The 23,033-nt window shown below is 41.7% G+C and overlaps 1 long non-coding RNA gene across 1 annotated transcript; it reads left to right on the forward strand.

Moving 5' to 3' along the window:
* Positions 1-2,611: 2,611 nt before the first annotated feature.
* LOC118549188 (uncharacterized) lies at positions 2,612-17,586 on the forward strand. The gene is made up of 4 exons (XR_004923967.2): positions 2,612-2,748; positions 8,318-10,197; positions 15,341-15,467; positions 17,076-17,586. It is a non-coding gene; the product is annotated as an uncharacterized LOC118549188 (long non-coding RNA).
* Positions 17,587-23,033: the final 5,447 nt, after the last annotated feature.

The following is a 23,033-nucleotide window of genomic DNA, read 5'->3' on the forward strand; positions in this document are numbered from 1 at the left end:
CAAGGTGCAGTGTGTGGGGCAAGAGAAGGGGAACTGTCGGTTGTGGGAAAGGAAGAGAAAGGATTGTTGGGGATTTCACAAGCTGGTTGCCCTAGTGACCTGAGAGATGAGGTCATTTATCCCAGCTCCCAGAAAGTCATTATTGCTCTTCTGATTGCATCTCTCCCTTGGGGAAGATTGTGACAGTGCTCGGGTTACAAACGCCCAGCCACTTGGAGTGGATGATGCACCAACCCAAGCTGATTAAGGAAGCTGGAGGAGGAGAAATGCTTTCCTTGCCTTTCCCAGCCTTTCCTCTGTAGAGGCACTTTTTTGGGGGTGGGGTGGGGTAGAAAAAGGTACCTGTCAATCAAGCCAGTACAATTTTTTAAAAGTCAGACTCAATATCTAAAAATTCAATACAATTGAGCACCTGGGTGGCTTAGTCGGTTAAACGTCTGCCTTGGGCTCAGGTCATGATCCCGGGGTCCCAGGATCGAGTGCCACATCGGGGTCCCTGCTCAGTGGGGAGTCTGCTTCTCCCTCTGACCCTCCCCCATCTCATGCTTTCTCTCTTGTGTGCTCTCTCTCTCCCAAATAAATAAATAAAATCTTTTAAAAAATCAATACAATTTAATTCAGCAAATACTTACTGAAGGATACCCAAGGGTTATAATTATTATTGATAATATAAATAGCATATACGGTACTGCAGTGGTGAATTTATTAAAAAAGAAAAATGCATGGGGGCGCCTGGGTGGCTCAGTCGTTAAGCGTCTGCCTTCGGCTCAGGTCATGATCTCAGGGTCCTGGGATCGAGCCCCGCATCAGGCTCCCTGCTCAGCAGGAAACCTGCTTCTCCCTCTCCCACTCCCCTGCTTGTGTTCCCTCTCTTGCTGCGTCTCTCTCTGTCAAATAAATAAATAAAATCTTTAAAAAAAAAAAAATGCATGATTCCTGGCCTCAGAGGAGTTTACAATCTACTCGGGCAGCAGCCAATGGTTTGAGTGCCTGTAAGACAAAGCAATAGATAATGAATGATATGAAAAGCATCCAAGTGTGGTGAGGGGACAGGTTTTGGGACGTACATGTGAGCTGTATGATATGGAATGGCAGGTTGGGGACAAGCAGAGGAGGGCATTGCATGCAGGCAGGAGGAACATCATGTGGCCAATGGGTGCTGGGAGAGTGGCCATCACCTTCAGGGATACCAGGTATCCAGTTGATCTAGAACCAGGATCACTGTGAAGGTACCATCTGCTCTGAGTTTGGTGAGCACTGGACAATGAAAGAAGCCTCATCCTGGGTTTCCCTCACATTCTTAGGCCCCTTCCTTCCTTCCTTCCTTCCTTCCTTCCTTCCTTCCTTCCTTCCTTCCTTCCTTCCTCTTTCTTTTTAAGATTTGATTTATTTTTTAAGTAAACTCTACACCCAATGTGGGGCGCAAACTCACAACCCCAAGATCAAGAGTTGCATGCTCTACCGACTGAGCCCGTCAGGTGCCCCACATTCTTGGGATTTTTTTTTTTTTAAAGATTTTATTTATTTATGTATTTGAGAGAGAGAGAGAGAGAGAGCATGAGCAGGGTAAGGGGCAGAAGGAGAAGCAGGCTCCCCGCTGAGTAGGGAGCCCGATGCGGGGCTCGATCCCAGGACCCTGGGATCATGACCTGAGCTGAAGGCAGACACTTAACAGACTGAGCCCCCCAGGCGCCCCATTTTGGGATTTTTTTCTAAAACAGAAACCTCTTCAATGATCCATTCCATCTGTTCTGCTAAACGATTGTTTTGGAAAATGCAATGCATCAACCCTTTGCAAAACGACATATTTAATCTGGGCCCCTCACAGCTCTTATTAGGTGAGTCTTTGAGCATACGCTCCTCCCCGGCTAGTCTACAGTGACAATAGAATGTTCATGAGTCCAAAGATTTGTAAGCTATTGTTGTAAGGAACATTGTTTCAGTGACAGAGCAAAGTAACTTTTCTGTTACTAATGTGTGTGGCAGGGGTGGGTAGTACAAACAGCAGTTATTTTCAATTTTTTCAGGGACCCCTAGGGGCCACACTTCCCCATCAGTCTGTTAGTTGGAGAGAACTGGAAGCCAGGACAAAGGCTCAAAGACTCTTCTCAGGCTTCCCTGGGGCCCGCATTGATTGTGTGAAGTACTGCCTTGGGGGCATCTGCTTTCCCAAGCAATCAATGCAACAACACGGGTGAGAAATGAGTAACAGCAACTGCTTAGCATCCGTTCTTCCTTGTAATTAATATCACGTGGCTGCGTGACCGGCCTGGAGCTGTCTGGTGGAGAAATGCTCATTCAGAGAAACCAAGCAACAAACAAACAAACATGAAAAGGCGTGCTGGCACATAATTCTTGCAAAATGCAAAAGGGAAAGGTCTTCCCTCAAAGCTGTCTATAACTGAAATACCACTGGGGGTTTATGTTTGGTCTTTTTTCTTTTCCTCTGAAAAATCAGCTCATATATTTTCTTGCAACCAAGACAAGCACTCTCTTAATTGTTTCATTAAAAGAGGTGTTGAAATGTTACTAATTGTCAAATGCAATTAAGTGTAGCAACATGTCACGGGTAAATTAACGAGAAGCCAGGTGCTTGGAGGGGGGTGGTGCCCAGCCCTGGCGCTGTTGGGAATAATCGCTATCCTTCCTGGAGGTGACTCCCGCTTGCCTAACCATGGAACTGTATGCATCAGGCCGGACCCCGATGACAGCTTTTAAGGGTTCCTGACTCATCAGTGGCCATTTGCTGTGAGTAGTTTTTAGTTGCTCTCTCTCTAAAAGTTTGATAGTGATGTTATTAGCAGAGAGTGTTGGTAACTTAAAAAGGAAAAGTCAATTGTTATCCTTGAGTAACTCAGCAGAAAGGAACAGGATTTGCAAAGAATTCTGCATCCCACATCTGCAAGTACAGAAAGCAGCACCCACAAGGATAGAGGTGCTGAAGGACATGGTGCTTTTGTCTTAGTAGCTGAGTTACGTTTGCATTCCTTCATCTGATTTCACATTTATTCATTTACTCATTTCAAAAGCATTTCCACTGTACTACGTGCAGTGAAACATACAGAAGTATAAAACAGGACTCGGGGAGTCCGGCTTTCATTTTCAACTACTTCATCTAGGTTAAGCACACAGTTTCTTTCTTTCTTTCTTTTTTTTAAATGATTCTTTATTTAATTTATTATTATTATTTTTTTTTAGAAAGGGAGAGAAGAGGGAACAGAGGGAGAGGGACAGAGAGAATCTTAGGCAGGCTCCACATCTAGTATGGAGCCCAACGCGGGGCTCAATCTCAAGACCCTGAGATCACGACCTGAGCTGAAATCAAGAGTTGGAAGCTTAACCAACTGAGCCACCCGGGCGCCGCAGCACACACATTTTCAAGAAGACTATAAGCTCTTGGATAGTAGGGACCTGGTCCTATTCTTTTTTTGTATCTCCAACATCTAGTGCAGGGCCTGGCACATATTAAGAACTCAGTAAACATTTAACGAGTAAACAGAAACGATAAAACTGGTTGGGAGAGAGGATTGCGTTGGAGGAGGAGGGTACCTTTGGTTGGAGTTTGTGTTCGTGGTGATGACAGGACCTCTGTGTGGAGGTGTTTTAAGTCTGGTCAGACATTGGAGACCAAGTTCCTCATGAGGTTAGGACTGGAGGTTTGTCGCTGGACTGCACTTGTGAAGAAGGGCTAGTTGAACTGATGGAGGAAGAGGGAGAGGGCCAAGGGCTCCCGCTGGGGCAAGTGTGCCTTGTGCAGGGTGCCCAGGCTCGTGGGAGGAGGCAGAGCATCTGGACCTCTCTGTAACTACAGAGGAGAAAAAGTTTACTAACCCATTTAGGGTTCTTGGCTGGGTCTGAAATTGAAAGGGACAAAGATTCACAGGAGAAAAGCATACAAATTTTATTAAATTTTTCATGTATATGGTGTCTCCACAAGAGAATGAAGATGGAAGGAGGAACCAGAGCAGGAAGCTTTTACACCTTTTAGACAAAGAAAGAGTAAATAAGTCAAGAATTGATAAGACAAAGGGGTTTGGGCTAGGTGTAGTAAATGGTGAAGAGGTAAGTAGGAAGATAAAGGTTAGTGTAACAAGATTTGTTTGCACAGATTTCTTGGTTCTAAACTCCCCATCTCTGGTGATAAGAGTATCTTCCTTCCTCTTGGTACAGAGAGGGAATCTTTCATGTGGGAATTTTTTGACCTGTTTCAGGGAAGAAGGGTGAGTGGGCTAGGGAGGACAGTTATCAGGGTGACCTTCCTGCTTCTGCCATTTTTCAAATTCCTTCAGCTTATGATATTCAGTATGACAAGTGCCATATTGTGGGGTAGCATGTCCTGAACCCCATCATTACCAACCACCCTGTTTCTCAGTGCCAGGCCCTGAGTGGGCAGAGAAGTCAGTGGAAAATCTCATCTGACAGACTGGCTGGGCCTTTCTGGTGCAGGAACGCAGCCATAGGAGGGCAGTGTGTGAGGGGCTGTGTGGGTTTTCCCAACACCAACAACCTATCCTCCAACACCAGTTGGGTGTCCAACAGTCCAATTCAATTCATACACTATTGATCTGGAGTTAGTGCAGACCCCACAGGTCAGGATAAGAGCTTGGTCCCACTAGCCTGCCTCCACTTCAGACACCAGTCACAAATGGGGTGCCCAGACCACCAACACTTCTGCCTGGCTGATTACAAATTCGGTTTCCCATGATCCCTTCCTCAGGTTTGATAATTAGCTAGAGCAACTCACGGGTGTCGGGAAAGTGCTTTATTTACTATTACCAATTTATTGTGAAGGCTATAACTCAGGGGCAGGCAAAGGGAAGAAATGCATAGGGCAAGGTATGGGGGTAGGAAGTGGAAAGCTTGCATGCCCTTAGTGGGCACGCTACTCCCCCAACACATCGATGTGTTCACCACCCCGGAAGCTCCTCAAACCCCATTGCTTCTTTTCTTTTCTTTCTTTCTTCTTTTTTTTTAATGGAGGTTTCATTATGTAGGCATGATAGATCAATCATTGCTGATTGACCTCAAACTCCAGACCCTCTCCTCTGCTTGGAGGGAGGTCAATGAGGCTGAAAGTTCTAGCCCTCTGATCACTTGGTTGGTTTTTCCAGCCACCGGCTCCTATCTTGAAGTTATTTAGTGGCTACCCCCCCCCCCCCACCAAAAGTTAACTCATTAGCATACAAAAGATACTGTTATTGCTCAGGAGATTCCAAGGTTGTTAGGAGCTCTGTACCAGGAACGGGGATGACTAAGTCCAAATGTTTGTATTTTATTATCCCATAGGGCCCATTTCAAAGATGTACACACAGGGAGCTCACTTCCCATGGGACTGTGGTGAATATACTGGTCTGGGTATTTTCCTCCCATCCTGCTATTACTCTGCTTACTTCTCTAATACTACTCTATTACTTCTCACACTTTTTTTTTTTTTTTTACGATTATTTATTTATTTGCTTGACAGAGAGAGAAGGAGAGAGAGAGAGAGCAAAAGAGAGAATAGCAGGGGGAGCAGCAGGCTCCCCACTGAGCAGGGAGCCGGATACGGGGCTCAATCCCAGGACCCCGGGATCATGACCTGAGCCGAAGTCAGACGCTTAACTGACTGAGCCACCCAGGCGCCCCTTACTTCTCACGCTTTTGAGGCAAAGCCGTTTGGAGATGTTGCTAATATGGTCCCTGCCATCCTGTCAAAATGGATCACCTCCTAGGACACACATTCTTGACCCACCTTCTGTGGAGACCCAGTATGGTGGAAGTTAGCCTGGGGTGGGGCATGCCCCAGAACAAATAAAAGCAGGTAGTACATAAAGTTACTTCCAAACTTGGGTACCATCATGTTTGGGTTTCTTTTGCTTCCAGTCAAAAACAGTGGCTGTGTTGGGGGTAGACAGGAAACTGAGAGGTTGTCTTGTTAATAACTCAAGTGGAGCCCTATGAAATTCACCTGAGGAGCTACAAAATATTAAAGATTCCCAAGCTCCACCCCAAGACTCATAAACTCAGATTGTTGAAGTGTGGGAGAACAAGAATTCATATTCTATAAGCTCCACATATAATTTTTTTTAAAGGTTTTATTTATTTATCTTATTTTAGCGAGTGAGAGAGAGAGAGAGCGAGTAGACGAGGAGGCTCAGAGGGAGAGGGAGAGAGAGAATCTCAAACAGGCTCCACGATGAGCGCAGAGCCCAAAGTGGGACTCGTCCCATGACTCTGAGATCATGACCCGAGCTGAAACTAAGAGTCGGACGCTCAACCGACTGAGCCAACCACGTGCCCCTTCACATGTGATTCTCATGTCTAGCCTCATTTATTTTATTCACCCGATCATCCCCATGACATTTGTACCTGGGTCTCAATAAAGATATGTACATCCTCTCATACGTACATAAAGATATGTATCTCCTCACGGTAGCATATAAAGAGACACTCAGCTCTAAGGGGAAGGACATAGAATATTGAAGACTTGGCCCAGGACTTAATCAGAAACATAGCCAAGTTCCAAAGAAAGTTTCATTCCCAGCACAGGCAGGTCAGCTATGCCAAAGTCAAGGTTCTGGTTGGAAAGAATGGGATTCTGACACATGAGATGGGGGACATCTGGGTTAATGCTCCTGTAATCTTAAATTCCCATATTTTTCTAAACACTCTGAGACTGAATGAGAGGACCATTCTTTCCTATTAAGGGTTAGACTCAGTCCTTTCATGAAGATGATACAGTAGTTTCTCCAAGTAAAGACATGCTTGGCCTGCCAGGGAAGGAATGAGGTGGTTTTCCCAAAGGAACTGCAGAACCAAGCCAGGAAAGAATGCATGGGATTATATTTTAACAGTTCTGAACCAAGGAGTTGGGGAAGCAGAACTCAAATTTAGATAAAAGGGAGCTTATTAATATGGAAGCATTTTTTTTTTTTTAACTCCTTAGCAAGGAGCTCAGGAGATGGTATAAACACAGTCCTAAGACATCTCCCAGAACCATGGCAAAAGTGATGGCTCACATTAATTTAGGTAGAAATGCCAGAATTGCCATGGGAGATGGTAGCAGAATGGATTAGAAAGCTCAGAGAAGCGGGCGTGTTAGCATGAATATAATACATCCGGTTGGATGACTATGTTTCATGGAAGTGCCCAGAGGAAACAATGGAGAATGTACTGAGAGGGGCACAGCATCAATAGGAAGGTAAGTGATGGTTCTCTGTAGGCCTGCACTGATAGGAGATACGGCTGCAGAAATAGCGACAATGGGGATGATAAACCCTGTAACAGTGGCTAAGTGGCTGTGCTTAACTGTCAGAAGCCCGCTGGGTACAATTATCATAAATAAAAGCAAAGCTACAATCAGAGGACACCTGACCTGCAGAGTTGTGGAGGTATTACTGGAACTCAGCACCCCTAGTGGCAAAACATGTGGGCAGCCAACAAGGGCACTGCCTAATCTGTACAATTTAAAAAGAAAAAAAATCAAGAATGGATGATGCCCTTGTTTTCAGATTTGAGCCAGTTTTTTTTTTAATCTCTTTTTTAAAAAATATTTTATTTATTTATTTGAGAGAGACAGAGATAGTGAGAGAGAGCACAAGTGGGAAGGAGGGGAAGAAGCAGACTCCCTGCTGAGCAGGGAGCCTGATGCGGGACTCGATCCAAAGACCCTGGGATCATGACCTGAGCCGAAATCAAGAGTTGGATACTTAACCGACTGAGCCAGTTTTCAGGTCTGGAACTCATTCAGTGAAGGAGAGGCTGGGTTCCCAGGAGGAAGGACCCTAAACACCATAGCAAGCATCCATAATGTTGGATCTACCAGTTATTCTCCAAAGGGATTAGAGCCATTTACTCCACTAGAGAAAGGGGATACTCAAGCATTTCAAGGACTCCTGGGTACAGGATCTGAGTAGACATCGATACCTAGAAACTAGAGGTAGTACCATGTCCTCACTGATACAGTAGGAACACACGATGACCAGCTGATAATTGGAGGTTTGGCCCAGATCCGGCTCACAGTGTGTCCACTAGGTTTACAGATCCACCCAGAGACCATTTCCTTGGTTCCTCTGCGTATAATGTGAATAGACATACTTGGTATTTGGCAAAGCCATCCATTAGTTCCTTGGCCTGAGGGATAAGAGTTATTATATTGAGAAAGGCTAAGTGAAAGCCTTTGAATCTGCCATCACTCTCACTACTGGCCAAAATAGTAAATCACAAACAGTATCACAACATCACATCCTAGTGGGAATGGCAGAAATTAGCTCCGGTCTTAAAGAGCTAAAGGATGCAGGCATTGTGGTCCTTCTCATAATCTCTATTTAATTCACAGGTCTGGCTTCTGCAACAATACACAGATCCTGGAAGATGACAATGAATTATCTAAAACTCAAGCGAATAGTAAATCCAATTGCACCTACCTTTTGCTACAACGGAAGAAGATGGTTTGGGGTGTGGGGCACATTATGTGCAGGATGGACAGGCAAATGTGTTCTTTTCTATCTCTGTCAAAAAAGAGAATCAGAAACGATCGATGTTCACTTGGAATGGACATGGGTCTATATTTATGGTTTTGCCCCATCCTCTCCCATCCTCCATCATAATTATGTAAAGAGACTTGGGTCATCTAGTCATCCCACAGAATATCACACTAGTCCACTATATGGATGTTATCCGGTCAGCCAGACTGGATGAGCATGTTGGAGGCCTTGGTAAGAGTATGAGGGTCCTGATGCTTGAGCCATACAATCACGTCCACTCGATGGTACTAGGATGTCAGTGACAGTAAACCATGAGCTTTGGGAAAGTCCCAGTGAGAAAATTGCAACATAGACACCCAGGATTCTGGGACAAGGCCATGCCATTTGCAGCAGAGAATAACACATGTTTGGAGAAATAGCTCATGGAGTGACACTGGACCTCTGGACAGAGGGAACACTTGACCATGGGACATTAAGTGACCATGGGTCTGGAATTGCCCATCACGAGCCGTGTCTGTTGCAGAATGAAATGCATTTGGTTTTTACTGCGGTGAAAACAAGTACAGGTAGTCTGAGTAGGGCTGTCTTCACTGATAATTATTCTTGGGTATGCAGCTGTTTATCCCATTTAAAAGAAAGCTTTCCTGATGTCGCAGAGGAGGGACACTTTTTTTTTTTTATCTAAAAGTTGCTTTTCTATCTTTCTTCTAGAGCTGTATAAAACTCGCTCTTACCCAAAATCCCCTGGGAAGCGCCTCCGCTGCTTGTAGGCACAGCGCTCCCCCAAACCATGGGTGCTTTTCCCTTGAGCAAAGGACATCAAACTCATCACTAAATTGTCTCAGTTTCGTCATTTGGCAAATCAGATATTCAAGAAACAGTATAATTATGTGATTAATATTTATTTCCCTTTATAACTGTATGCAACCAGGGCCCCTGTTTTTGCTTTTAGCATTGTATCTCTGCACCCAGCAAAAAACCTTGTATGCTAGGTAAATTTATAAGTAATTTATTTATGAGTATCTTATGAGTATTTATGAGTAATTTATAAATAATGTTAATATACATTTATAAATAATTATATAAACATGTATAAATTTATAAATAATTGTTGTAATTGAGAAAATGTCTTAGGGGTAAAAGGATGATGGGGCTCAGGGCAGAATGTGCAACTCTGGCAGGTGGATAATTTTGAGCTGAAGATAATCAAGGCCCAACAGACTTAAGAGGAGTGTTTTTACCTCCTCAACTGCTTAAAAGGATTTAGGCCAGAAGCCTACACTAGGAAGAGAGCTGTTATCAAAGATAACTTTTTTTTTTTTTTTTTTTTTACGTAAGAAAGACTTCTCAGGGCATCACAAACATTCGTTTACCAAACATTTGCTCTGCCCATCTTCCTATGGATTGTCTTCTTCCCCTTTGAAGTCCCAGACCCTTCCTTCTCCTTAGCTCCCGTGGCTTATAAACCTCAATTGCCCGACTGTTGGGGAACCTCTCCTGTCTTTGTGGTGCTCTCATACATAAATAATTAAATTTGTTTTTCTCCTGTTAATCTGAATTATGTCAGTTTATTTATTAGACCAGGCAAAGAACCTAGAAGATAAGGAGAGAAACATTTTCCTTCCCTACAGTTTTGGCATCCAACATGGGGCTCTTCACTGGCTAAACAGTACTCACTCCAGGGTTGCTGCCGCTGAATGATCTTGGGACTTGGGACAAGCACTGGCAGAAGGTGAGAATTCTTACCACATCAGTGTCCTGGACTCTGCCTGCAGGGTCTATTGGAAGTTAAGAGTGGTGACAGTCATTTGCTTTTTGTAAGTTTAAATTAGCAGGAAAAAAAATATTTGTGTGAACTAGTTCCTTGAGCATAGCAATTTTGGTAAAGATTTGTTATTATGAATACTCCTGATTTCTATGCATTCCATTCCTCCAGAGATAATCATTGCTTTCTTTTGTTTTTGTCTTTTGTGTTTATCAGAAGGAGGAAAACCGTAGATCTGATGGGCTTTTCCTTTGATCTTGTCCTATGTCCTCAGAGCTTGGCTGTGTGACCAATGAGAATGCTCTCTCTGGTCTCCACTCTCCAGAAGGTACAAATAATGCTGTACATCTGGCGGCCGATTGAATAGACCGGGATTCAGGAGACACAAAATCACAAGCAGAGTTCTCTCTGTCCAGCTGTGCCAGCTCTTAGGGGAGTTTATCAGAAGGTGTCCCAGTCCATAAGGGGCCTTTGTCATCTCAACCTCCATTGCTTTGTTAGTGCTGGAAGGTCCCATTCCAGTAGCACCTGCCCAGACACAGAGTAGTGGGTCTGTGACTGGAGGCATCCCACACTCCCGTGAGAGACACGTTTTTACTACACGTTTTTACTACACAGTTCTTAATACCTGTGACAGGAAGGCCCTTGCTTTCTTAGGCTAACTCTGGGAGTGAACTTTCTGGATCTTGTGAGGGCTACATCTTTTGCACTCTCTTGTGGGGTGCCTTTTGTGTCCTTGGGTAAGTCATAAAAAAGCTTATTGGTTTGAGTCATTATTGAGATAAATATGAAATCCTACTCATCAATGGCCAGATGATGAATCTTTTGAATTGGAAAGACTTCCATATTTGAAAAACAAACAAACAAACACGTTTTTAGAGAGCTCTCATCCTAAACAATTGTATTATGGGTACCTATGGAAAGACCAAATTAAAAGATAGATACAAAGAGATATGACCGCTAGCCTTAGGGATTCCCTTAAGATGAAAGAACAGAATTAGAGAACAAGAATCAAAGACCCATCCAACATAAAATCTCCTTAAAATCTTGCCCTCTCTCCTCAGCAAATTCCCTGAGTTCCCCAAAGTCCTCTACCTTCTCTGGAAAAATTCCTTCAACACCTAGATGCTTATTTTAGCTTCTGTTTTCCTACATGATTTTCAGAGAGCACTCTCACCTCATCCCTAAGCTGAGAATGTACAGGTTACTCATGTCAATACTAAGAGCCAGGAAATTAATTTAACAGAAGCATCTGGAATGGACAATACAGCTCAGACATAAAAAAAAAACTTGTTTTGTTGGGCTCTGTAATCAGGATCTGACAGCTGCAGGCTTTCCTAGGCAATATGTTCTTTGCAGGGATCTCCTAGACCCCACCCAAAGAATTCAGGTCCCTCGGACACCAGGGCATCATTTAAATTATAAAGTCCTTTTACCTCCACTTTCAGAAGATCCTACCAAATTTAAAGAAAAACATTTAAAAATTAATGCCCTAAACAGATGGCCAGAATTTCTCCCAGGCCCTTCTACAAATGACCAGAAAATAGCTCAACTGCAGGCTGGTATTCAAGGTTTGATAGGAACAATATTGGAGGCTTTCCCCGCTAAAGTGAATTGGTCTAAGGTTAAATTATACACTCAGAAAGAAGATGATCATCCAAAGGCCTTTGTTGAAAGCTTTATACAGACTTTTTAAAAGCGTACTGCACTAAACTGTGAAGATCCAAAATACAGAAATCTTTTAATTTTCATCTTCGTTGGAAATTTTCTCCCTAATATTAAAAAAAAAAAAAAAAAAAAAAAAATTTAGGGCGCCTGGGTGGCTCAGTCGTTAAGCGTCTGCCTTTGGCTCAGGTCATGATCCCAGGGTCCTGGAATCGAGTCCCACATCGGGCTCCCTGCTCGGCGGGAAGCCTGCTTCTCCCTCTCTCACTCCCCCTGCTTGTGTTCCTGCTCTCGCTATGTCTCTCTCTGTCAAAAAAATAAATAAAATCTTTAAAAAAAAAAAAAATTTAGAATAGTGCGATCAAGTGAGCAAATCAACCTCTACATGTTTTGACAAAAAAGGCTACCAAATTCTTTGGAGATAACTTGTAAGAATGCAGACCAAAAAACGTTAAAAAGAACAATTTTTGATTTACTAACTTGAATTTTTGGAGAAATAAAAGCATAAGTCCAGGAGCAACTCCAAGCCCATTCAGAGCCTTTCCATTTGCCTCCAGATATGTACAGATATTGTATATTAAAAAAAAAAAAATCAGGACATTGAAATACAATTGTTCTGCATTTAAGAAAAAGAGGGAAAATTTAAGTAGTAATGACCCTAGACTTGTGGTAATACAGAAGTAGAGCCAGAATTTCTAGGAGAAAACTCACATTCTTTCTCCATCTCTTGAAGATAGAAATCTTACTATGTCTTTGAAATGTAAACACCCTGGGAGGTAACTAAAACAATGGTCTGAAACTATTAAAAAAAGGGGGTGGAAGTGGGGGAAGAGGAGACCTTTTTAAAATACAGACTGCTAAAAAGGCTCTCTTGCCCAAACTCCGGAGCACAGCATCCTTAAGATTACTTGTCAAGGACAAATACAAATCTTAATAGTCTTCTCCACAAATACTAGCAAAAAGCTTTTAAGTGGGTAACCTTAACTTGTTCTCTGTCTGCCAGAGACACAATTATTTATAAACTAGTGGGTTTTGTTTTGTACCTGATTCATGGCTAAAGTTTTAAAATGAAAGCAACCAGATCTCTGTGTCTGTATGTTATGTACGTCTATATACATATCTATATATGTATATGTATATGTATATCTATATATATAGATATGTATATATATGTGTGTGTATATATATATATATATATATGTATATATATACACACACACACATGATAGATGTGGCATTTTTCTACCTCTAGATGGTGGTGCCAAAATTCATTTCTAAAAAAGCTCTACTTAAAATTGGCTTAAAAACAAGTGCTTTTGAACTAAGTATTTCTAAATCTCAGAAATATAATAAAAACTAACCCAAACATTTTTCAAGCTCATGTCTAGGATAATTTTTGGTAAATAAAAGCAAGCTTAAGTTTGCCGGTTTCATTAATACAGACATAGCTTTAGAGTTATTAGCATTAAGTGTAATACTTTTATTCTATCTTCATTTACTGAAAGTAAAATATGCTCATGTTATCTCTGTTATAAAGTTTGGCAGGAAGAAAAATAACTTAAGATGATGGCTAACTGCTTTAATGTCTCATGAAATTTTCATGAGTAATCTAAGTATGATTGTTAAGAACAAGTAAATAAATGTAAGTGGGATAAGAATTTTCAGGTGAACTTTTCAGTAATAACTGTTATGGTATGTCCACTTAAAAATAGTTTCCCAAATCTCCTTGGTAACCTCCACCCTTAGAATTTTGCTAAGTTAAAACTAAATGGTGGGAAGTCGTTAAATGTCTAGGTTATTTCCAAATAAGATAAAATACTAGAACAATAATTAATTACTAAAAATAGTTGGGGGTCCATTAGTAAACATGTCTGTGTCATACTAGAAATTCTGCTATGAGAAACATGTTTCTAGATATTCTAAAAGTATTTATAAATTTGCCAACCCACAGAATGCTAATATAGTAGACAGTTTATAATTGTTTTTGTTTTTATTTTCACTAAAAATGAAGGTTTTTAAGAATTAAAAACTCTAATATAGGTAATTAATGCCACTAGAAATAATAAGGGAAACATCTCTGAATGTGAGACAAGCAAGATGGGTGTTTTTGATAAAATTAAGTATAAGAAATGGAAATGCATTTTTTGTTAAGGGAAAATAAGGTAATTTTGTCAATTGTTTTAAAATGGGAAAGAAAAATTATAGGACAAAATTTGAATGTAAAAAGGTTGTAGAAGATTTATAGAAAAGGAATCTTGGCAAAGGAGTTTTAGTCAAGCTCACTAAGATTAAAATAAGTTTAATTAAGTTAAATGAATTTTGATATCAAAAAGAAGCTGGTATAAAATTAGAATTTAAGTTTCTTTCTGTTAAAAGGAAAAAAGTTTTCTTGAACTATTGGTCTGCTCTTGATAAAAGATTATAAAAGATTTTTCCTTACCTTTTAAAGTAATCTGCCTAAAAAGCAAAGATTTTGTATCTTGTCAAAATAATTTCGCCTTTATCAGGTCTTTGATTACTTAAGAAAGCTGAGGATTCTCTATTCAAAGAACTGAAGTTTTTTATTTTATTTTTTTTAAAGATTTTATTTATTTACTTATTTGAGAGAGAGATTGAGGGTGGGGAGGGAGGGGCAGAGGGAGAGAATCTTCAAGCAGACTCCTCGAGGAGCCCGGAGCTGGATGCAGGGCTTGATCTCATGACCCTGAGATCATGACCTGAGTGGAAATCAAGAGTCAGATGCTTAACTGACTGAGCCACCTAGGCACCCAAGAACTAAGGTTAAAACAACTATTTAGCTTTCCAGATTTGCCTGTGAAGTCTTTAATTGACAATATGGTTAAATGGATAGCTAAGTATTCTTTCACAGTGACCTATGATCCTATTTGACCAAGTTTTTTAAAACCTCTCTGACATTTTTGACAAACTTCTTAAAAATCAAATTCTAAATAAAGTCTTTTTGATTTTGAACTAAGTTTGAGAATTTTTTAGGGGGTCCCTGGAACATCTCAGAAGATTTGTTTTCTCTCCTTAAATAAGGAAGATGTTAAACTAATTAGTCTTATTTGATATGTTAAATGACATGGGAAGCATTGTCAAATAAAACAGTAATACTGGGGCACCTGGCTGTGGCTCAGTTGGGAGTGACTCTTGATCTCGGGGTCATGAGTTCGAGCCCCACATTAGATGTAGAGATTACTTTAAAAAAGAGTAATACTGAGCGTTTTTCATGTTGTATTGTTAGTATGTGTTACCAGTGTTCTACAAATTTTATGAAATTTCTAGAAATCTAATATGTCCTGATATAACATTATCAGTCATAATTCCACTTACCTTAAAATGTTAGGTGTCACAAAAATAAATAGATTTCCTTGTCAACTGCATTGTGATAGACTTTCATCAGATCTTTAATCATGGCTATTTTTAAGTCTTTTGTCATTTACAGATGGTTATTATTTCTCTGATGCTTTTGCAAAAATGTTCCTGCAAAAGTACTTCATCTTTAAGAAGACTTATGGAACGTACTCTAGAATACAGATTTCTGATAACTTCAAGATCAGAAAACTGAACTGGTAAGAATTTCTAAAGCTAATAGAATAACTAGATTCAATCAGAACAAATATCAGTTACATTGTGCTGAATGAACTGAGGAGTATGCTTGTAATTTTTTTTTGTTTAAAACATGGCCAATTTAAAAGAATATATTTTGTTTTCCAGAATAATGGAAACCTTTTTCTCTTCTTTTAAGCTACCTATGACTTAGAACAATTTGGTAATATATACCTTTGTGAACAAAGATTAAACTTTTATCCTTCTCTTCCTACCTGATGCCCCTAGAATTCATAAATTCTCAGGGGGTATTCTGATTTTCATGGCAATAGTTATATGCCTAAGTTCACTAAGAATCTGTTCTTCTGTAACAAGACACACTTGAAAACATTGGTTGCATTACCAAGGCTTTGACTGGAGTGTCATATTTGAGAGAGATGTCTAAAGACTCAGATATGACCAGACAGCTTTAAGTAGCTAAGGTTGACTGGAGCCAATAATGCCCCTTGGTGAAAATGGCCTGGTACCTTACTTACAGGGATTCAGCAACTTTGCCGGGTGAGTGAGAAAGGTGACTTCCTGGCAGGCGCAGGAATTTCAGGATTGGGGACCTTGTAAAGATAGGAAGTAACCCAAATCTATAGGTATTGCTGGAAAGCCTGATAGCCCATCTTTAGCTTGGCTTCCTAGCTTTGAGAAGCTTTTTTTTTTTTTTTTAAAGATTTTATTTATTTATTTGACAGAGAGAGACACAGTGAGAGAGGGAACACAAGCAGGAGGAGTGGGAGAGGGAGAAGCAGGCTTCCCGCGGAGCAGGGAGCCCGATGTGGGGCTCGATCCCAGGACCCTGGCATCATGACCTGAGCCGAAGGCAGACGCTTAATGACTGAGCCACCCAGGCGCCCCAACTTTGAGAAGCTTTTAAAAGTACAGTCTGAGATTCCTTATAAAAAGTTCCAGCAAAGCAGATTTAAAAATTCTTTATGGTCAATCACTATTCTTATTATATTTATATAAACAATCAAGCCAAATTTATTAAAACTAGACTTACTTTGCAAACAAATTAGTCTTTCTTTGGTTATCTTTAATGGCAATGGGGGTGATGGTAGAGAACAAAATGGTGTTTCAGTAGAAATTATAATATACACTTATGGAGATTAAATTCTAGTTCTGTCAATTGTCATTGAAGTTTTGTTTTCTACCTGTAAATTGGACTAGATTCTGGGTTCTTTCAGTTTCCTCCAATGTTTGGCTACAACTTTTTAAACTAACATTTCCAGTTTTTCTTCTACCCTTCTGACTTAAAATCATTGAGAACTAAAGCTGCCCTTTTCCCGAAACCATGCAAGCTAACATTGGACAACTTGATATAAACTTCAGAGAAATCAGCATAAAAACTCATGTATGAACAGTCAGTCTTCGTGCCTGTGGCTGGGTGGACGACTCTAAGAGATCACTAGGGGCCTCAGATTACAAACCAGGAAAATCTGTCCAATTGCCATTGTCTGCCCTCAGTCCCTCTAAAGATGCTTCAAGCCTGATATCTAGAAATCTTTTCAACTGGTGACCCTCAGAACTCTGTTGGTTTGTAATTTGCTCCAATTATTAACTGTTTTTTTTTGTTTCCATAGAAATGCCTTATTAAATACCCGATTTCCCGCATCATGCAGGCCTAACTTTGGGATCCCAGCTGCATCATCACCTTCTAAAATGAGACACAACTGTTTAACTGAACTGACCTATTTTTCTAATTCAATGAAGTAATGGAGCAATATTCCAAGATGAAGACAATCAAGGCCCAACACACTTAAGGAGAGATTTTTACCTCCCCCTTAACTGCGTCAAAGAATTTAGATAGGGAGCCCGTACCAGGAAGAGAGTTATTACCAAAGATAACTTTTTTTTTTTTTTTTTACAGAAGAAAGTCTTATCCACATGGCATGGCAAACATTTGCTTACCAAACATTTGATCTTCCCATCTTCCGATGGATTGTCTTCCTCACTTTTGAAGTCCCAGATCCCTACTTGCTTCCCATTAGCTCAGGGTGGCATATAAACCCCAATTGCCTGACTGTGGGGAGCCTCTCATGTCTTTGTGGGGCTCCTGGATGTATATAATTACATTTGTTTTTCTTCTATTAATCTGTCTTATGTCAATTTAATCATTAGATCAGCCAAAAAACCTAGAAGGGAAAAAGGAAAAAGTTTTTCTCCCCTATAAGAACCTCCACCCTGTGGTTTCCCACTGAGCTTACATCTCTGCCTCTTACCTACACATCTGTTCCAAGCCCACTCCCTACTGTTTCTGATCTGGGACTTTTACTTTGTCAGTAGCTCAGGGAAGGACCAAAGAAAGGGTGGGAAGAGTAAGAGAAACTGAGGAGTGAGGAAAATTGTTAGTCCATGGGACCATGGGAAGAAAGCACCTGCTGAAATTGTCCAGAAGGTGAAGGATGTTAATGAGGGCACATGGGGTGCTATGCCCAGTAAGCGCCTTTAACAGCTTCTAGCTGAAGAAACAGATATTCAGAGGTCACGGATTGAAATGAGGACACTCTATTAGTTTTCTAGCGCTGCCATAACAAAATCCTATAGATTGAGTGGTTTAAACAACAGAGATGTATTATCTCACAGTCCTGGAAGCTAGAATTCCAAGATCAAGGTGTTGGTAGGATTGGTTTCTTCAAGGCCACTCTCCTTGGCTCACGGATGGCTACCATCTCCCAGGGTCTCTGTATGATTCTCCCTTTGTGCCGGTCTGTGTCCTAATCTCTTATAGTCATATTGGATTACAGCTCATCCATAGGACTTCATTTTACATTAATTACTTCTACAAAGGTCCTATCTCCATATACAGTCACATTCGGAGGTGCAGAGGGTTAGGATTTTAAGAAATAAATTTTTGGGGAACCCAATTCAATCTGTTACAGTTACCCAGCCAAATAAAGGCAGTATAGCCCAGGGATTAAACAGACTACATTTAGTTAGAAAGACTGTGGTTAGGGGTGCCTGGGTGGTTCAGTCGGCTGGGCGGCCGACTCTTGATTTCGGCCCAGGTCATAATCTTGGGGTCCTGGGATCAAGCCCTGCATCAGGCTCTGCACTCAGTGGGGAGTCTGCTTGAGATTCTCCCTCTCCCTCTGCCCCTCCCCCCGACTTGTGAGCTCGCACACGCGTTTTTTTTCTCTCTCTCTCAAATAGATAAATCTTAAAAAAAAAAAGAAAGAAAGACTGGGGTTAGAATTCTGACTTTACACTTAAAATCTCTTGGAACCTTAGCTTCCTCCTCTGCTAACTGGGAATAAAAACAATTACGGCTCTAGCCCTATTACATGAGATGAGGTATGCAAACGCAGAACGTGAGGACATAGGAAGTACGCAACGACTTCCAGCAGTAGCAGCTGGTGGTGTTTTTGTTGCTATCTTGTTATCATTACCGGTTTCCTTTTCTGTAGAATGGGGCTAATAAAATGCCCACAGACTTAGAGCTGCCAGGATTGAATAGGCTGCACGGCAATGAGTTTATACTCTGCCTACCACAGAGTGAGCTCTCACAAAGTGTTAATTGTGGCCATAGTCTTCATGGGATAAGAACCTAGTTTCCCTACTCTTATCCTACCTAATAGGATCTGACGTAGCAAAAACCATGTCTGTATTTAATAAAATGCAATTTTCTTGTCGGGACAGTTTTAGCCAGAGAGACCCCCTATTTTAGTCAGGAGCTCATATTTTAGTTATTAAAATCGGAAATGAAGCCACATCGGAGGATGCACAACTTATGAAATTATTTAGCTTAAAGGTGGTAGGATCTATGTTTCCGGATTGCAGAGCCAAGAATGTTCAGGTTCAATGTGGGTGATTCACCATTTGATATCTGGTCAGGCTTCCACGAAGTCTTCCTCTTTTTTTTTTTTTTTTTTTTTTTTTAATATGTCTCGCTGTGTCTCCTGTAATTAAGAAATGGTGCCGGGTTCTTGTCATCCTCCATTAAGGACTAGTCACAGATAGTTTCATAACATCTGCTTCTTGCAACCTTCTAATTATCCATAAAAATCTGGCAGAAGGACCTGACAATTTATCTGGAACACAGACTATGAATACAAAACAGGGTGCTTGGCTTCTAGATAGAGTGATGGGATAAAACAGGTCCTCTCTAAGCTCTTACTTTGCATGCGGCGACGTCGCCTGTTCAAATCAGAGTTAGGTGCATGTCTTCTCAATAAAGACTCAATTTGGAAAAGCATCTTTTGACAAAATGAATGTGGGTCAGGAATATGTTAATGGTGCTGTGTCAGGGTCTGTTGTCAGCCACGACTCCGCTATTCCTTTTACAATCCAGCCAGACACTGTGATTTCCCCACTGGTACCTGCAGGCTCTGAGCTGTCTGCGCCCTGATAGGAAGACCTGAGGAACTCTTGACTGGGCCAGACACTTGCCTCTAGCAAGGTCAACTCCTTGCCTCTCGTTGCTTGTTCCTGGTAGCTGGTGCCTTTCTTGCCCACCAGCCTGCCTGGCTTTCTGACTCATCATCTCACCTTGACTCCAGGAAATGCGTCTTCCTCCATCCCTGCTTTGTGTGCATGTGATGTGCTGAACCACTCCTTTATCAGGATTATTGGTCACCACGTGTCTACCTATACCTCCGACATCCATTGGGACCCATGGATTATTGGCTTATTCTGTCCTTCAGTTCTGAATCCACAGATACCTGTCTGCCCATTTGGCTTGACACCCCTACTTTGTTGAGGCTTCTGGTCCTTTTGTGTCTTATAATCTCAGGCTATGAACCCAGAGACTTGCCTCAACTTTCCTGGTCTTTCTGTCTTGCATCTTCTCTGTGTCCTAGTATCATGGAGATGCATAAAAGTACTCATTTTTCTATGTATCATTCACCAAGCACTTTTTGTATATGTAATGACCTCGAGAGGCAGAGGCTATGATTTGCTTGGTAACTTTTTGTAACCTGAAGCACAAAGAGGCTTACTGTTCTTCGCAAGGCCTCAGACTAGATTTGAACGCAAATCTGTCCTGCTTTGGTTTGAGTTCTCCATGGTTCCCATTTTACAAAAAAAATGAATGGAGACATTGAGTTTTAGGACATTGACAGGTCATATGGTGAGTCAGCAAGGAAGCAGAAGGTTCCTAACATAGTGATAGAATAACTTGTTGAAGATGCCACTAGATTAAGAGGCAGAAGACACGTCAGTTCAAGGTCTGGCTGAGAATCTTGATATTTGGTAAATTCCTTGACTTCTCTCTTCCTTCATTTTGATTGCTCACTAGGTTTAGCTACAAGTTTTCAGTTTTCTGGCAGCTAAAGTATACTCATCCTTACGTGTTCCAGATCAGCGGTCACTGGCCAAGATACTTGAGTTGTCTCATCTTATTCCTACATCACAGAGTTTTCATTTCTAAATAATCCACCTCATATATTAGGCATTGGGAGGGGGTACTATTACTATTCTAAACTGCTGTGGGTTCACGAGTAGGAATCACCTGGGCCATTTTCATGTCCAGAAAAGACTCTAACTTCTTCATTGCATTTCAGAGCCTGGGCTGACATGACAAGCCTCTGGGTCTCTCCTGTCCCCGCTGAGTGGCTAAGACACCAATGACTTGAAAAACCAGAGGAAAAAGAGCAAAGCCAGGCTGAGACTTGGGTCCTTGCCTTCTGCTGAAACGAGAAGAGGAGCTGTGGGAAACTGGGCTTTGCATCTCGGCCGCTCTAATTCTTTGCTATTCCACGTGTGCTCCTGGCATGGCAGTGGCCTCACTGGGGGTCTTGTTAAAAATGCAGAATCTCGGGCCCCATCCCACATCTGCTGACTAATTTGTACGAGATTCCCGGGTGACTTGTATGCACATTAAAGAAGCACTGCTGGTTTATTAATCCATAGAAACGTTTAAAAATTAACCTCCAAGTGGCCAGAAATGTTTCCTAGGGCCCCTTTGGAGGGGTACAGGGAAGTTGCTGCCCTTTACTGGCATGGGCTTCACTGAGAAAGGGAGTCTGGACCTAATTACAGCAGATGAAGGGACTTAGCTAAAAGCTAAGCTTTCAGGAGGGCAAAGGGGAGGGATGTGGGCTGTTGAGGTGAGGCCATTAACGGTTGGATTATAGCACAGTGCGCCATAATGGTCCAGTAATGAAATGTAATTGATATGGTTATATGGGATACAAAAGGACACTCACTTTGTTCCAGCCTCTCTTTCTTCAGAGAAGGCGGATGCTCACAGGGTGAGGCAACCGGACAAAAGAGACTCATTCTAGAAACATTTAGGTTTCTCCCTTGGCCTGCTCTTTGTCCAGCTTCAGGTCAGACTTTCCTTGGTGCGGGCAACTACCAGGTGAGCGGTCTCCAGCCACAACCCTGAGGGGTCTGAGAGGCACACCTGTCCCCCCCACCCTCCACCTCTGAAAACCCTTGGGGAATGAACTCCAGCCCGGGACTGGGAGGGGTGGGGGGGATGGCCAGCCTGGTGTTAGAGCAGCTGCGATTTTGGAAATCTCTTTCATGGGACTTACAAGGCTTCAGTATGAAACCGTTCCTCAAACCACAAATGCTGACTTCAGGCTGCTGAGCTCAGAGTCATCGCCGCCTCCTCACTGAGCAACGGTTGGCTCTTTCTCGATTTATTTCTCTTGATTGTTCCACTTTCTGGGGAGCTCAAAACTTTTTTTTTTCTTTATTAGCTCTGCACCAGTTTCTTTTTCGTGAGTACTTTCCACCTGCCCCTGGGAAACTGGAGTCAAAATATTACAATGGCATTTATCCTGGAAAAATGGTTATTTATTTCTGATTTATGCCACACGTATTTAAAAAAAAAAAAAATCCCACAATATGATACATGTGCTGAACGTGAAGCTAAAAGAAAGGTGGTAGGAGGAGAGAACGATTCTAGAGGCTGTTTGATCATAGTTGTGACGAAGTTGCACAGTAATTTTAATGCTGAGTTATTGGTGGCCGAAGATGTGCATAGAGCTACTTATTTCTGGTCGGTGGGCATTACACCTGCTTCTCAAAGATACCTTTTCTGAATACTGAGTTTGCAATAATAAATACTATTTTTGAGTACTTAGATTCTCCCAGGTACTTGCTAAGCCCTTTGTATGCATTATTTGACCTAATCCTCACACCAACATGAAGAGAGAGGATAGAGTGACAGTCCCATGTGTGAACACAGCCAGGGAGCACAAGTTTGGATCTCATCTCTGATACTCACAAACTAACTGACCTTAGGCAAGTCCCTTAGATTCTCTCTGTTTCAGTTTTATTACCTATAAAAGCGGAATATCAATCATATCTTACACCGTGATCGGGAGCATTCCATGATTTAATATACACAAAACACGCCATGTCTGGCCCTTAGTAAGTACTTGCCATTATTATCATTACTTCCACTGTACAGATAAGAAAATTGGGTCTCAGAGAGGTTAAGTGGCTGGCCCAAAGTCCCCTAGCCAGATCCAACTGGCACCAGATCTAATTTGACCCCTTAAACATGTCACACGCTGACTGGGAAACGGCCACCTGCTGCTGCCAAGGCACCCGCGTGCAAATAAGAACTCACCATGAGCCTTGAGCAG

This window comes from Halichoerus grypus, chromosome 7 (genome assembly GCF_964656455.1).
Source record: "Halichoerus grypus chromosome 7, mHalGry1.hap1.1, whole genome shotgun sequence".
Lineage (NCBI taxonomy): Eukaryota > Metazoa > Chordata > Mammalia > Carnivora > Phocidae > Halichoerus > Halichoerus grypus.